We start from the raw sequence: 15,206 nt of genomic DNA on the forward strand, positions 1-15,206 counted from the left end.
GCAAGCATGACTTGTCCTCCTAGCTAAGCAGGTTCCACCCTGGTTGCATTTGAATGGGAGACTAGAAGTGTGAGCACTGTAAGATATTCCCCTCAGGGGATGGAGCCACTCTGGGAAGAGCAGATGGTATCAAGTTCCCTCCCTGGCATCTCCAAGATAGGGCTGAAAGAGATTCCTGCCTGCAGCCTTGGAGAAGCCGCTGCCAGTCTGTGAAGACAATACTGAGCTAGTTAGACCAATGGTCTGACTCAGTATATGGCAGCTTCCTATGTTCCTATGTCTTATCCAAAGAAATATGTCCAGTACGGACTTTAATATCCTTCAGGCAACAGTGAAATCTGTTTTATATTTTATAGGGTAGTTTAAAAAAAATTGCATGGATAAAACAAAATGGATGCAAACTGTCTTGGACCTCAATGTGATGGGAAATAAGATATAATTGTTAAATAAATTAATATTTAGCCAACTGAGCCGAATAGCTCCGGAAAGACTGCGGTGGTCTATTAATTAAATACACTCACACACCCCATTAATACTTCAGGTACAATCAAGACCACAATGGTTTTATTTACCCAGTTGATTAACAGACTCAAAAACTGCAATGTGCAATATGTATTGTGCATGTTAAAAGCCAATAAAACAAATCTAGCTTTCATAATAGTTAAGCGGACAGACCTGAATGGCTCCCACGGTCCTGCTTTGGTTCGCCTTCAATGCAGGATATGTGCCGAAGTCTAAATTGCTTAAGAGACCTGCTGGTTTTTTAAAAGTCATTAAATGGTATGTGGAGGACTGTTTGCACAACATATTGCAAACACAAGCCACCAGCAGCAGGGGAATCAAGATAAACTGAGGGAGAAGAGAACGACTGTAAATTAATCAAGGATAACGCACTTTATTCCAAACAGCTTGTCCAATAACACTTATCTGCTTCAGATACCAGTTACAACAACATCGAAAAATGTAGGCAGCTCTTCTTAATGGGCAGAGAACTAACTTCATGTGGGGAAAGAGCTATGACATTGAGGGACACTGTGATCTTAAGCAGCAGTGGTCAGAAGCTACATTGTGGTCCATTTGTGGACAACTGGCCAATTTCTGGGGAACTATCTACATGTTCCTGGGATTCTTCCAAAGAATGTGCGACCCAGTGGACTCCAAAAAGGCATCTATGTTCTAAAGCAGAAATTCTCAAATTTTGGTCCGTGGATCACCAGTGGTCCTCAAGGTCCATCCAGCTGGTCTGCAGAAAGGTTACAGAACAATTGAAATTGGTTGAGATGCTATGCAACAGTACATCAGCCTAGTAATGTTGTGTTTGAGCAATTTGTGTAAGTTGCACAAAAGCATAATTTACACAAAATGTATTACACAAGAGAAAGCCCATTGGCAATGTCTGTAATTATCTGCCAATACCTGAATTCACCTTGAGCTTAATTTTTGAAGGCCTCTTTCACACAATGATTTGAATCTAGGTTTAAGGTCAGTAACCAACATAAGCATGTAACTCAATTAGGGTGGCAAAATACCACAGAGCTTTGATGGTGACATGTTGTAATGTTTTACAAAGAGCAGTACTATAACTTCCATACAAATGTTCCCCTATAAAGAACATTTTTGCCACTGTAATTTGGGCGATATCGAAACTATGGCTCATGCGCTCCTTTACTGTCAATTTTACTGAGATCTACAGCTCAAATATATAATTCCTTTTAGAAGTTGCTCTCTAGGTCATATGGACTCTTCTTATCTTGATTATCTTCTAGCTGATCAGAATGATTTAATATCTTATAATGTGGCTAAGTTTTGTTTGGTAGCCAGCAAGATTTGCCAGGAGCTCGTTTATGAATTGAATTTAGCTGTTCTGTTTTGAGGTTTAACTTGCTAATATTGTATTACAACATATTGAGCTTCTGTGTGTATGTATTATTATTGTACTGGTCTGTGACTGTAATAAAGTATTTGATTTGATTTGGACATGATCATGTGAACCCATGACAAGATTACCAGTGTCCATTTTTGTCCAGAGATTAATTAAGATTCTCACATTGGAGTGAATTCACACAATCACTCTAAAGCCAGTTACTAACTGCAAACCCAAATTCAAACAATTGAGAGAAACAGGGCAGAGTTTTATATGTTGTGATCTTTGATGTGAAGAACAACAACAAAAGTTTAAGTGGTCCACCAAAACCTCCAAGCAATTTTCAATAAAAAAAGAAACAGTATGGGACTCTTTGATCTAAAGCAAGAGTACATCTTCATAGGAACATAGGAATCTGCCATATACTGAGTCAGACTTTTAGTCTATCTAGCTCAGTATTGTCTACACAGACTGGCAGCGGCTTCTCCAAGCTTGCAGGCAGGAATTTCTCTCAGCCCTATCTTGGAGATGCCAGGGAGGGAACTTGGAACTTAGATGCTCTTCAGTAGCAAATGAGCTTTTTAATGAAAAACCATGAATCCACTCTCATATGCTACTAGAGAATCTACTCTCAGAATACCTCTAGAACAACAAAACCCTGTACTTCATGGGTTGGGAACTCATGTGGGTGGTTGGCACCCTATGTGCACTACACTGCCACTTGCTCTGGGCCACCCCAAGTGCCCCTCAAGCAGAGTTATGGGACTTCAGAAACCTCCATTATACCCTCCGAGGAAAATCTGAAAGACTCACAACTTGATTAATTATTTAAAAATCAGCCCTTTGCCAAATTCCTCTGGAAAAAATTGTGGTAGCTTCCTTGTACCAACTGGGCATTACCACCAACCACACTCCACTCTGGGCCACCCCTCCCCCCGCACCTCGCATGAAGCTATACTTTTCCTGAAACCTCCATCATACCCTATGGGGAAAATCTGAAAGATGCACAAACTTCAAAAATTCACCAAAAATCAGCACTTTGCCCAATTGCTTTGAAATTTTTGTGGTAGCTTCCACTCATTTGGCACTATAACTGTCACCCACTCTTTTGACCATGTGACCCATTTTTAAATCTGAATTAATTCGGATTCAGATTCGGATTAATTCGGATACAAAACAAAATTGGGGTGATTCAGAAGGCTTAATTTCAGACCAAAAACAAAATGGGGTTGATTCGGATTTGGTACAAATCAAAACAGAAAAAAATACAAAATGTGCAACCCTAATGGTGATATGTCTTAAATGCAGGGCGGTTTGTAATGTGCATGTCCTAGAGGTCCTCATTAATTCTTGTAAAAGCAGGAACAGGGTAGAAACATATATGGATTTAGAAGTAAGTGTTGGGCCAGGCACAGAGCATCTGCACCTCTAGTTTGCCACCACTCCACCCACCCCTCCGCTGCTCCCGCCATTTCTCCCCTGCCCATGGTGTTTCCCTCCGCCTGCCCGCCCACTGTCACTTCCCCCCTGCCAACCCCCACCACTACCCCCCATCCACCTGCTGCCACCATTGTTTCCTTCCCACCCAGCCTCCACCGCCTTCTTCCGCCCTCCCTTGGCCTGGCTGAAATGGGAAAAATTAAGAGTAGACCCAACCATTGCCTTGCTAAACTGAACCAAAAGTCCAGCTAATTGAACATGCTTCCTTAGTAGCATCTGGGAATCCAAGCTATTCTGCCTTGGAAAATTGATATTCTTCCTATCTTATGTATCAGAATAAATATTTCCACACAGAAGGGATTGAAGAGAATTAATTTTCAACTCTGTGAATGATTAAAGTCAGTCATTCATGTAATCAGGATTTTAATTGGAGAATTTATTTATTTTTCTTATAGCTGTCCTAGGAGTTGATAAAAATAATAATAGAGGCTTATATTTGTGGATTCTACTCTGTGTTTTACCTCTTGGTCTTTATTACAAGCTTTGTACATTACATATTTTTGAAATTTAAGAAAAGAAAAGGTTCTATTGTGGGTTTGTGGATAATAGCCAGCATATAGTATGATATCACAATAACCCCTAATAACCAGTCAAAGAGCTACCTAGTGCCTTTTTAATATATATTGTATTTAGCAGGGAGAGATCAGCTATCTCTGTCCAACCCAAACACAGTATGTTTCCAATGGCTGAAAAATCTTGTCTAGCTTGCGGGGTTTTATGAGTTTCTTGGTGACAAAGAACCATTTTTTTCTCATGCTTTTTCTCCGTTTCTCATTCATTTACTATGGAAACTGCTTTCTAAACACTCTGTCGGAAAGTGGTATATAAATATTATGAACAACAATAATAGTAATAACAGTGACCACTTATATACCCATCTTCTATCAGTTTTTTTAATATAGATCAGCACAGTTTATGCATTCATAGTTAAAATCAACCACCCTGAGCCATTTTGGGAAGGGCGGTATATAAACAAAGCAAAACAAAACAAACAAAACAAAACAAAACGTCTCTCTACCACTGTTCTACTTTCATAGACAAAACAATAGCAACAGTCTAAAATCTAGCAGAATGTAAAACACTGAAAACTGCAATAAGAATAAGGTCAATGGCTGACATGGCACACAGCCTTACAAGAGAGAATTTGCCTCACAAGAGAGGATTTGCCTCACAGCACAGTGCATGGGAAGGGGGGTGGGGAGGCAATTTTGCTCCTCTCCCCTCCACATAAAAGCCCTTTTCATTGCCAGGAATATGTCCCTGAAGACTGTGCGGCCCTATGGGACATATTCCTGCCAATGACAAAGTTTTTGGAGGAGAGTGCAGAAGAGCAAAAATTGCTTCCCCGCGCACCTCTTTACATGCCATATTGAAAAGCAAATATTACCCACAGCTATTTTTAAGGCTCCTTGCAAGGCCAGAGCTCTTGCCTCTCCCTCATCAGGCTGTGTATCATGTCAGCCACTCTATTCAACTGTTATAGTATGCCTGGAGGAAAAAGATAAGTCTTCAGCAAAGTTATCCAATGTGAGAGACCTGATTGATCTTTCTTGTGAAGGAATATCACATGGAAACACCTTTAAAAACCCTGGTGTTTTGTTCTTTTTAAGTGGATAACAACTTTGCTGTTGATGACCATGACACCTGGAGCAGTAATTCTTTGTCAATATTAATCCACAGGATAAACAAGAAAACATTCCGTATGGTATCCTGGATCCAGGCTATTTAGAACATTATGGACCAACAGAGGAACTTCACTAGGGGAAAACTAGGCTCTTTCACACAATTCCATACCTTAGTTCATGAGCTGCGTGCACTCCTAATAGTTGATGGTATGTCCTCTGTGACTGTATGCTGAGCAGCAGCTGGGTAGGAGGCTCCCTCCTACCCTGCAGCTGTACCCAGGTCTGGATGAGGTAGGATAAAAAGCCCTCCTATTCAGCTGCTTTTCAGCACATAATCATCTGACCTTGTTTTTAACTGACAGATGATCAACCATCAGGAGCAAGCCCAGCCCCCAACCTACGGTAGGAAGCTTCTCCTACCTTATTCCTGATCATGTGAACGAGCCTACTGATAACCAAATCAAATAAAGAGCATCAGCCTGGTATGCTATTTGTGACCCCTCAGCTTTTATCCAGAGTTGAGTTCTGGGCTAGAATACTCAAATTGAAGGAGGCACTATAGTGGCAAGGCTTTTAGGCTGCCAAAAGGGGACAAGTGGTGAATCAGCTGAAATTGAAATAATGACCTTCTGTCTAAGAGTAATACTGATTTCAGGAGTAAGCTCAAGTGGTGAGCTCAGGGACGTAGCAAGGGCCCAGAGACAAGATTTTAAAATCCACCCCCCTCACTGAAGCTCAGTTCATGAAGTAAAGAAATCTTAAATGAGGCTGAATAGTGGTAACAAAAAGAATATAGATATAGATACACACACACACACACACACACACCTATGTGCCACAATAGAACATAGTCTTAAATTATTTTTTAAAAGGTTTTGTAAATTGTGGACGATGCAAGTCATTTAATGGTACTAGAGAAAGACATGCTGTTCTGGTAGCTCCAGGACTTAACACCCACATCGATTTTGGAGGATGAATACAACTGAAGGAAGCCCGGGCGGCTGCACGGCTGGGGGAGTCAGTTATGTGACTTGCCTCTGGGGCCCTCCCAAGGCAGTGGGCCCCCAGACAACTGTCTCCCCTTGTCCTATTATAGTTATGCCCCTAGGTGAGCTTGTTCCTTAAGTGGGTGGGATCCTATCATGATCAGGCATATTTCTCATACCTAGATCAGTGGACCCACCAGTCATCAGCATCACCTCCTTACCTAGTTAAGTTTCAGTTTATTCAGTCTCATCCAGTCCATTGCTCACTTCAGTGGGCACTCACAGGCAGCCCTGCTGCTCCTGATTCAAAGGAGGAGTATGCTTGTGTCTATTGTAAACAGCTCTTCTACTCTTCACAGATGACCAACAACCACTTCTTCTTAGAGAGCTAATAGTTTTATTTTAACTGCTAAAGAAATACTGCTTAAGTCATCAGGAGCTTCAGAAACCCAATAGCCATCTTGAGGTTTCTCACAGACTACACTACTAGGTGTTTCTTCTTCCTGGAGGCCACCTGGTGGTAGAAGCCCTTCCTACAACTATTGATCTTTTCAGTTCCCACAGTTCTGTACATGCACTTCACTGCAGTGTCTCATCAGCACACTGATCACACAATACTCCAGGCTCTTGAACAAACACACTCAATGAGATCAGGACTCTGGAGGACAAGATGGAATCCTGTGAGACTTTTCAGGACAATTCCCACAGGAATGAGCAGAAGACTCTCTGCACTTCTTGACCTGACACACAACAACAACAACAGCAACAATTCATATACTACTTTTCAACAAAAGGTTCCAAAGTGGTTTACATAGAGAAATAATAAATAAATAAGATGGATCCCTGTCCCCCAAAGGCTCACAATCTAAAAGAAACATAAGATAGACACCAGCTACAGTCACTGGAGGGGTAGTGTGCTGGGGGTGGATAGGGCCAGTTGCTCTCCCGCTGCTAAATAAAGAGAATTGCCATGTTAAAAAGGTACACTTTTGCCTAGTTAACAGGGGTAGAAGCAGAACCACTTACAATGTGCCTCCTGTTCCCAAACTTGCTTTCTCTCCGGTTAAGAACAGACCACCACTCATGTATATATTGACAAAGTCTGAGCCCTAGAAGGCCACCATCCATTTGTGGTTGGCTGTGTTTGGTTTGGTTGGTCATGGCTTGTTCACACAATCATCTGAATCTACTTCACAATTACCAACATTGAAATGATCGTGTGAATCCATGCCATGATGGTTTATGACCCAAGATTCCCACCTTGGCATGGGTTCACACAATCATTTCAATGTTGGTAACTCACATTACTCCTAGATTTGAACTATTGTGTGAACAAGGCCCACAAGTTGTATGGGCATAGTCTAAAGATTGTTTCATTTGGAAAAACTGTGTAATCATCACATCCTGTGGCAATGACTTTGACTCCATTTCACAATTCAAGATGTCACTATTGCCACATGGTCTACACTACAGACTCTGGAAAAGCTGTGTGATAAGAAGATGACCATATCATGGTGTTTGGCACTGAATACTTACTTTGATTTGTTTATCTTGAGATATAAATCACATTGAGATTATGTGTTTGCTCTCGTCCCTTTTCAATTTCATTATATGATCAAGGAGTTTGCAACTGAAATGAGCTGTATGTGAGAAAAGGAGTCCTGCATAATTGTGGTTCCTGGTTCACTTTGGAATAAATCATAGTGTAAACAAGCAGAGAGAGAAAGTCTACAAATCATGGCTATAATGGTTGTACGTAAAATACAGAACCCTTGCAATATAGATTAAGCAGAAAGGAACCACTGGGGTGCAATCCTGCCATCAGCTATTTGTGAGTAAATTCTACTTCTATTACTGGGAAGTAGCCATGCTTCGCTGCATGAAGGATCACCATGTGGATCTATTAGCTACCTGGGAGATTAATTTACAGTACCCTGCAACTCTTGCAGTGGTTCAATGTTCAAATCTTGCAGGGAAAATACTTTAAAAGTAAACATTTATTCTAAGCAACTTAAAAATGAATGAAACAATGCTCCATTAAATCCGGTGCAATGTTCTATTGCTATTAAGAACATAAGAATAGCCCTGCTGGATCAGGCCCAAGGCCTATCTAGTCCAGCATCCCGTTTCACACAGTGGCCCATCAGATGTCGCTGGAAGCCTACAGGCAGGAGTTGAGGGCATGCCCTCTCTCCTGCTGTTACTTCCGTGTAACTGGTACTCAGAGGCATCCTGCCTTTGAGGCTGGAGCTGGCCTATAGCCCTCCGACTAGTAGCCCTTGATAGACCTCTTCTCCATGAAGTTATCCAAACCCTTCTTCAAGCCATCCAGGTTGTTGGCTGTCACCACATCTTGTGGCAGAGAATTCCACAAGCTGATTATGCATTGTGTGAAAAAGTACTTCCGTTTGTTGGTCCTAAATTTCCTGGCAATCTATTTCATGGGATGACCCCTGCTTCCAGTGTTATGGGGGAGGGAGAAAAATATCTCTCTATCCACTTTCTCCACACCATGCATGATTTCATAGACCTCTATCATGTCTCCCCGCAGTCATCTTTTTTCTAAACTAAATAGCCCCAGGTGTTGCAGCCTTGTCTCAAAAGGAAGGTGCTCTAGGTCCCTGATCATCTGGATTGCCCTCTTCTGCACCTTTTCCAGTTCTACAATGCCCTTTTTTAGATGTGGTGATCAGAATTGTACACAGTACTCCAAGTGTGGCCGCACCATCGTTTTGTAGAAGGGCATTATAATATTAGCAGTTCTATTTTCAGTCCCCTTCCTAATGATCCCTAGCATGGAATTGGCCTTTTTTTACAGCCACACATTGAGTCAATGCTATTACCTCCCCCCGCCCCCACCGCCACTTCCCTGATGCACCTTTAGTCACAGAAACCAGCCACCCGCCCCTTTCTGAAACCATCTCATTATGACCACCAAATTCCCAACAGGTTCTCTTTGAAAAGTTTATCTGATAATATGTACCTTCTGTCAACAAACCGAGGAAAGCATCCCATAAGCCCTTTTGGATTTTGCCATCTGGGAAGATTATTTCAAATAAAGGAGTGTAAAGTTCAGAGGACTAAATCCCATAAGGTTATTTATTTCCTAACATGATAACCCTCTATGATCAAATCTGGTTAAGTTGCTATTTTCATCCCACTTCCATTGAATGATAAAGGCATTAGAAGGTCTGATTACAAGGACTTTAAGAACAAGACTGGGAAATCTTTTCAAATTTCCATGCTAAGTGCCAGCATCAAATGCCTAGATGTCCAATTCAACAGGCCCTGTGGATGCTATTTCCCAATGAAAAAGAGACCATTTTTGCAATATTGCGCCATTCACACCATCTACTGGGTGGGCAGGTGGGCAGGCAGGCGGGCGCGGTGGGGGTGGGGGCTTCCCAAACCTTGCCTCTCCCCCCGCAGACAATCCTTTGTTGCTTGGTGGGAGTGTGCTCCACTCCATGCAGCATGGAGCAGGGAATCTGAGCAATCTGAGGCCGGGACCCATTGTCCTGGCCTCTGAGAATCAAACAGTGCACCACACACCAAGTGCACTAGGGAATCCCCTCGGGGGGTGGGTGCTCTAGACTCCCATTTCTGTGTCGGCACAGATCCCAGTGGTTCATACAGGCAGGCAAATCCAGGCTTGGCTGCTTAAACCTTGGCTTGGTCCCACATGAGAACAGTCTCTTTGTCCTTCACCTACAGAATATAGTTCTAGTTTGCCACAAGGGCCTCATTCTCATTATCGCAGCAGTTCCGGTTAAAAGAGTGGATCAGAATTACTGAGCCCCACAGAGCTGGTTGTGAGAATGCAGATTTCCCGGGCAATCCTGGTCAAACCACTGTGGTTAATTCACATTTAATCAGTAAACCGCCCTGAGTCATTTTGCAAGGGCGGTATATAAATTGAATAAATAACATAACATAACATAACATAAAACCAGGATCGATAACCAGGATAAATGCAGTTTGACCTCAGTAGTTTGGTCAGGATTGGCCAGGAAATCTGCATTTTCACGGCCAGTTCTGTGAAGCTCAGCCATTCTGGAGAGCTCTTTAATTAACCAGGATGACTGTGATTGTAGAAACACGCAGCCCAGAGGAACCAAAATAAGAACCTCAAGACTCTCCTGTCTCTTCAGGCTTTGAATTAGAATTAATTTTAATACTCTGAAAAACCTGTTTTAATAATTATTTTAGTCTATTGTTTTTATATTGTCATGTATTTTGATTTGTGACTTTTAAACATTTTAAATTTTGTACACTGCCTAGAGATGTACATATCATGTGGTATTAAAAATAAATGAATGAAAGAATGAATGAATGAATGAGAAGCTATAGTAGCAGAAAGAGAAGCTGAATCAGGACAATATTTGTGTGTGTTCCGATTTGAGAATGTAAATCATGTTACGGTGTCCAAAGGGTTTTTCAGCTAAGATTTTTTCAGAGCACTCATTCTTAATTATTTCCTTTCTTTGTCTAGGTTCCACCTCTTTACTATTTCCATTCTTTGTAATAATAATTACAATATTTACAAATACAAAATTAATAATTTCTTAATCAGAAAAGAAACTAGCCCTTTCAGACATTAGTGCAAAAAAGTGCTGTTCATAGGCAGAGTGCTGAAGCAGGTTGGAAGTCCCACCCTGGCGTGTCATTTATCCCCTGGACTACGCCACTCATGGTTACAAGGGTGTTTGTGTTAAGAGAGAAGTGCTGCTTCCATGAGCGGCAGCCTGGATCACTTCTGCCTGTCAATCAGAAAGACTCCTGCCTGAAACCTTGGAGAAGTCACTGCCAGTCAGTGTAGACAATTCTGAACTAGATGGACATCGGAAGCTGCCATATACTGAGTCAGATGATTGGTCCATCTAGCTCAGTTTTGTCTACACAGACTACCAGCAGCTTCTCTAAGAATGCAGGCAGGAGTCTCTCATGTAATCTCCCATTCAAATACATACCAAGGTAGACCCTGCTTAGCAAAGGGGGCTGTTCATTCTTGCTCCCACAAGACCCGCTCCCCTCTCATAGAGCAGCTCTCCTCCCATGAAGTCAGACCTCCCAATGGTCTGGCTTCATAGAAGGCAGTTTCCTATGTTCATAAGTGATAAGATCACAATGGACATTCCTTGGAACTGAAAGGAATGCCATGGTTCACTAAAGGGGAAACCATAGTGACATTTCTATTTTTTTAAAATTTATTTATATACTGCCCTTCCAAAATGGCTCAGAGTGTTTCACAACAGAATAAAAACAATTAAAACAGGTTAACAACTGAAATCAAAACTATAAAAACAAAATAAAACCAATTAAACATTCAAACAGCTAAAAACCTTGGAAAACCAGGGCAACCATATAAAAGTGGAGGAGATGCTATCAGATCTCCATCCCTATGCAAGCAGGAAATTAACTTATATTTCCCTTGGATTCTCTTAGTTTTTGTCCCTTGAAAACCAACCACTTCCATTTGCATTCCTAAGGACTGGACGGACACCTAATTGAACTTCATCCATTTGTTTATGCATTTATTGACTTACTTTTAAAGGCATTTAGGAACCTAGAAAGCTTCCTCATACCAAGTCAGACCATTGGTCCATCTAGCTCAGTATTGTCTACACAGACTGACAGCGGCATCTTCAAGGCTACAGGCAGGAATCTCTCTCAGCCCTGTCTTGGAGATGCTGCCAGGGAGGGAACTTGGAACCTTCTGCATACAAGCAGGCAGATGCTCTTCCCAGAGCAGCTCCATCCCCTAAGGGGTATATCTCACAGTGCTCACACATGTAGAGTCCCATTCAAATAAAAACCAGGGTGGTACCTTCTTATCAAAGGGGACAATTCATGGTTGCTAGCACAAGACCGACTTTCCTTCTGATATCTATATCATCTCTCAGCACATTTCTAAAGGCAAGTTCATTCTATTTGCAACCTATATTAAAAGATGGCCATCGCATTCAAGATCTGCAAGTCAACACATGCACAAGTATACATACCACTAGCATTATTTTTTTTAAAAAAAAAAACAACAACAACACACACACACAAACTCACAATCCATGACATGGCAATAAAAACTTCCGACCACCATCTGCCACTGAACTCATTTTGTAAATCCATCTGTTCCGGAATCCCCCCCCCGCCCCCGCCGCCCCCTCCATTCCAAACCTATTTCACCAGATCAGTTCCACTGAGAATTCAAAGGCTGAAGGGAAGGTCAAAGTGGCATTGGGTTAAACTGCTCTTTGCAAATACAGCATTTCTTCCCATAATCCTGTTTCGAAAGGAAAAGACCCTCATACATTTAAGCTTGGTTTTGGGACATGTAATCCCTTGAATTGCAGACATATACTGACTCAAGTGTAACCAATGCAGGATTGCTATATTGAGGCAAGGCACAGGCCTTGGCAGCAGCATTTTTTATTTTCCCCTTCTAGGGCCTTCAGAGCAAACAAATCACATCTTCTCCTTGCCCCTGCTGTAGTGGAGAGGATTTGGGTTCTCAGGTTGTAGTGTAAATGCAAGTCAGGTCATGCAAGCAGGACAGCAGCTTCAAGACATTCATTCATTCATTCATTCATCTATTTATTTTTATTAGTTATGAATTAAGTATAATTATTATCATTTTATTTTTATTTTTATTTATTCACCCTTCCTCAAGTGGCTGGGAAGACATTCTGGATGGACATGAGTGGAACATTCTAGAATGACATGAGTGGGGGAGCTTTGATTAGTCACAACATCCTCACATTTTGATGGGACTTGCAGAGAAGAAGTTCCTAATCAAATGTGCACTTGAGTCACCATCTGCTTTCATAATGAGAGCTGTAGAGCAGCATACCACGGCCTTCTTTTATTTATAAACTAATCCGGCTCTTCTTAATAGGATTAGCTTTTCAGAGTGGGTGCAAAGCAGTCCATTTTTCTCCTGATGGCTGTACACACCTGTAGCTACAGAACAGGAAATGTAAATGACTTCTTTCATTCCTTAAATGCAGCAGAGACAGGCATGAGGCAGTTAATATTCCAGTCAGCAGTTGCTGGTGCCATAAAAGGTAGTAAAAGGAAGGGGAGAAGATGGCTGCTACCACTAAGCGGCGAGTGAGAAGAGCCCCATGGCTTTAACACTAGGGGATGTGAGGCACTGGTAGAGGCAGAGTCCATCTGGAGTCGAGGGGGCCATATCTCAGTGACATCATTTATGGATAGCGCATTATTGCATGGACATAAGAACAGCCCTGCTGGATCAGGCCCAAGGCCTATCGAGTCTAGCTTCCTGTTTCACACAGAGGCCAACCAGATGCCTCCAAGAAGCCCACAGGCAAGAGGTATGTGCATGCCCTCTCTCCTGCTGCTGCTCCCCTACAACCAGTATATAGAGTCATCTTGCCTCTGAGGCTGGAGGTGGCCCATAGCCCTCAGAATAGTTGCTATTGATAGGCCTGCGCTCCATGAATATGACTAAGCCCTTTTTAAAGCCATCCAAGCTAGTGGCCATTACCACATCTTGTGACAGAGAATTCCACAAATTCTGCACCATGTGAAAAAGTATGTCCTTTTCCCCCAACCTAAATTTCCTGGGAACCAACTTCATGGAATGACCCCTGGTTCTTGTGTTGTGAGAGAGGGAGACAGAGTTCTCTCTGAAAACTCTCTGCTCCGTGCCTAATTTTATGCACCTCTATCATGTCCACCTGTAGTGGCCTCTCTTCCGCCCCCCCCCAACAAAAAATTCCCAGATGCCGTAGCCTCGCCTCATAAGGAAGGTGCTCCAGGCTCCTGGTTGCCCTCTTCTGCATCTTTTCAAGGTCCAAGGTTTGATCCTTCCAGGTAGGGCTAGGAAAGACCTTGTCTGAAACACTAGATATCTATTGTCAGGCCCTGGAGACACTACACTAGATGGATCAATGGTTTGACTCAATCAGTCAGTTCTCGCAATCCGGCTATGTTATGTTAGTATGTTATGCCGCCATACAGGAAGATAAGAAGCTGACTTATACTGAATCAGACCACTGGTCCATCTAGCTCAGTATTGTCTTCCTAGACTGGCAGCAGCTTCTCCAAGGCTGCAGGAGGCGTCTCTTTCAGCCCTATCGTGGTGATGCCAGGAAAGGAACTTGGAACCATCTGCATGCAAGCAGAATGCAGAACATGTTGAACATGTTCAACAGCATGTTGAACATGTTCAACAGCATGTTGAACAGTGAAGGGAGCAGCAGGCATCATGCTTCCGATTCCTGGTTTTCTCTGCAGTGAAAATGATTGGGAAGTGATTGTGTGTGTGTCCATCATGATTGCTTTGTGTGGACAACTGACTTTGGCAAACCTAGATTTAAAGTAAGTGGGGTAATGCTACCGGGATGTGTAGGGACACAGTCCAGGTACTTGCTTCCCTTTCAGGATGCAAACCCCTTTGCTTTCTCAATAATATAATATGCTGCCCTTCGTATTCCAACCATTCATAACAACTTTGAATATCAGTTGATTTTATTACCATTTTTCCTGTCTTCTGTTGCAACGAGTATCCTCCACCCTTTGTGGCTGAGGGGAATAACCACACAATGTCCAAGCTCTGTAGGATTAAGGAACTATCTTTGACTTCTTGTAACAGAAACACCCCCCCCCAATTATTGCTTTTGTTTAAGTAGGGTTTGTGGCTGCTGGGGTGGGTATGGCTATAGGGCATGACTATGGGGGCTGTCATAGAGAGAGCCTGGACATCTGAATTTGCAAGGACACCACTGAAGATGGGTGTCTAATGTTGATTGCCCATGCCACGCCAACACAAAGGAGCTCTCCCATGTGATCACTTCATGGTCCTTTTCACCACACAGATAATCGGGACTTCCTCCGCCCTCTACCACCCAACATTCGGAAGTATAACTAATATAGCCAGATCCTGAGAATCAGCCCAATGTAAGCCCAGTGTACGGCAGCTTCAGCTACCTAATGGCACAGCAGGGAAATGACTTGCCTAGTGAGCAAGAGGTTGCCGGTTCGAATCCCCGCTGGTAACACCTGTATTGGGCAACAGTGATATAGGAAGGTGCTGAAAGGCATCAACTCATACTGTGTGGGAGGAGGCAATGGTAAACCCCTCCTGTATTCTACCCAAGACAACCACAGGCTGTGTGGTCACCAGGAGTCAACACTGATTCGAGGGCACAACTTTACCTTTAAGGCAGATTCATATATTCATATGGAATCAGTTCTTAGCAAGTTGGG

At 42.5% G+C, this 15,206-nt stretch overlaps 1 long non-coding RNA gene across 1 annotated transcript in view; it reads right to left on the reverse strand.

The window, feature by feature from the left end:
- Positions 1–547: 547 nt before the first annotated feature.
- Positions 548–15,206, reverse strand: part of LOC128333873 (uncharacterized) — a 212,157-nt gene continuing 197,498 nt past the window's right edge. Inside the window, exon 3 of the long non-coding RNA XR_008311099.1 lies at positions 548–1,243. This is a non-coding gene — a long non-coding RNA (uncharacterized LOC128333873). The remainder of the gene's footprint in view (positions 1,244–15,206) is intronic.

This window comes from Hemicordylus capensis, chromosome 8, assembly GCF_027244095.1.
Source record: "Hemicordylus capensis ecotype Gifberg chromosome 8, rHemCap1.1.pri, whole genome shotgun sequence".
NCBI lineage: Eukaryota > Metazoa > Chordata > Lepidosauria > Squamata > Cordylidae > Hemicordylus > Hemicordylus capensis.